This window comes from Lolium perenne, chromosome 4, assembly GCF_019359855.2.
Source record: "Lolium perenne isolate Kyuss_39 chromosome 4, Kyuss_2.0, whole genome shotgun sequence".
Classification (NCBI taxonomy): domain Eukaryota; kingdom Viridiplantae; phylum Streptophyta; class Magnoliopsida; order Poales; family Poaceae; genus Lolium; species Lolium perenne.
Window position 1 is genome coordinate 241,742,543 of NC_067247.2, and position 2,744 is coordinate 241,745,286.

Consider the following 2,744-nt stretch of genomic DNA (forward strand, 5'->3'; position numbering starts at 1 on the left):
AACATGATCCCTAATGAAATGATTCCGGATCTCAATATGCTTCGTTCTTGAATGTTGCACCGGATTATAGGCAATCTTGATGGCACTTTCATTGTCACATAATAGAGGCACTTTGTCACAAATGACACCGTATTCCTTTAAAGTTTGCCTCATCCATAACAATTGAGTGCATCCACTTGCGGCGGCAACATATTCGGCTTCGGCGGTGGAGAGAGATATACAATTTTGCTTCTTAGATGACCAACACACCAAGGACCTACCAAGAAATTGGCAAGCCCCGGAGGTTGATTTCCTATCATCCTTGTCTCCCGCCCAATCCGCATCGGTGTACCCATTTAGAATAAAACTTGAGCCTTTGGGATACCAAATACCATATCTTGGGGTATCAACCAAATATCGAAAGATTCTCTTGAGAGCTATCATGTGGCTCTCCTTAGGAGAAGCTTGATACCTTGCACACACACCAACACTCAATACTATGTCCGGTCTAGATGCACAAAGGTAAAGCAAGGATCCAATCATGGAGCGATATACCTTTTGATCCACCTCTTTACCATTGGGATCAAGTGCAAGATGACATTTGGTAACCATAGGAGTGGCAACACCTTTCATCTCGGTCATCTTGAACCTCTTGAGCATGTCTTGGAGATATTTTGCTTGGTTGATGAAGGTTCCTCCTCTCAATTGATTGATCTCAAAACCAAGGAAGAACTTCATCTCTCCCATCATAGACATCTCAAACCTATCGGTCATAAGCTTTGAGAATTCATCATTGAAAGCTTTGTTAGTAGAGCCAAAGATAATATCATCAACATATAATTGGCAAACGAAAAGCTCCCCATTGACCCTCTTAGTAAAAAGAGTGGGATCGATTAGCCCAACATCAAACCCACGGTCTACCAATAATTCCTTAAGGTGCTCATACCAAGCTCTAGGAGCTTGTTTGAGACCATAAAGAGCTTTATCGAGCTTGTAGACATGGTTAGGAAAGTTGAGATCCTCGAACCCCGGGGGTTGCTTAACATAAACCTCTTCATGCAAAGGACCATTAAGAAATGCACTTTTCACATCCATTTGTTGTAACTTAAAGTTATGATGTGATGCATAAGCAAGAAGGATACGGATGGACTCAAGGCGAGCCACGGGAGCATAGGTTTCTCCAAAGTCAATTCCCTCAACTTGAGAGAACCCTTGAGCCACCAATCTTGCCTTGTTCCTCAAAACATTGCCAAACTCATCTTGCTTGTTCTTGAATATCCATTTAGTGTCAATAACATTGCGGCACTCCTTTGGCTTCTCTACTAAGGTCCACACTTTGTTGCGCTTGAAGTTGTTGAGTTCTTCGTGCATAGCTTCCATCCAATCCGAATCTTCAAGGGCTTCAAATACTTTCTTGGGTTCCACTAAGGAGATATAAGCATGATGGTTGCTAAAATTAGCCAATTGCCTTCTGGTGGAAACCTTTGCCCTTACATCACCAAGAACCTTGTCATGTGTGTGTTCAAGACGCTCAAGTTGCCTTTCTCTTCTTGCTAGATGATGGGCCTCGATCTCCTCCTTGGTTCTTCTTGGCCTTGGAGGTGTCACTTGATCAACTTGATCATTTGGGTCCCCATCTTGACCTTCAACTTGAGCAACTACAATTTCTTGTGAGTGCTCAACATCATGTGCTTGATCTTGGACATCATTTGGTGCGGAGCAAATATCAAATGGATACTCGTCGGAACCATCATGAATTCTTGGTTGATCTTGACCTTGATATTGTCCTTGATCTTGCCCTTGATCTCGTCCTTGATCTTGCACACTAGATGGAGGGTTTTGTTCTTGTTCTTGGGTTGGTGCATCATTTGCTTCACTTGATGGGGTTTGTTGATGTTGAGAAGATGAGGGCTCCACCGTGGTAGAGCATAGTCCTTCCCGAGACGCCACACCGTGTCCCTCAACGAGGCGGAAAAATCCCACACCCATTCTCACTATGGCATCTTGAGGTATTTCATCACCTGCACATACATCAACTTGCCCCACTTGGGAGCCATCATTTTCTTCGAACCTCACACTACAAGATTCAATGATAATCCCGGAGGCTATATCAAAGATTCTATATGTGTGAGACTCGGCACCGTAACCAACAAATATACCCTCCAAAGCTTTAGGAGCAAATTTAGATAAACGGACCCCTTTGATTTTGTAGAAACACTTACACCCGAACACCTTGAAGTATGAGATATTAGGCTTGTTCCCGGTGAGTATTTCATATGGAGTCTTGTTCAAGCCCTTGCGGAGATAGAGCCGGTTGGAGGAGTGACAAGCGGTGGAGATGGCTTCAGCCCAAAAGTTATAGCGGGATTTATACTCCGCCATCATAGACCTTGCCATATCCATAAGAGTCCGGTTCTTCCTCTCCGCAACACCATTTTGTTGAGGGGTGTAAGCAGCGGAATATTGATGACGAATCCCCTCATCACTAAGAAAATCATTGAGTGTGTAGTTCTTGAACTCGGAGCCGTTGTCACTTCTTATTGCCATAATGAGGAGGTTGTGTTGGCGTTGCACCTCGGTAGCAAAGTCAATGAATATTTGTTGAGTCTCATCTTTCGTCTTGAGAAAGTAGACCCAAGTGTATCTTGAGTAGTCATCGACAATCACCAAGCAATGTTTCTTCGCACCAAGACTTGCATGAGTAACGGGACCAAAGAGATTCACATGAAGGAGCTCCAAGATCCTCTTGGAAGAGATGATGGTCT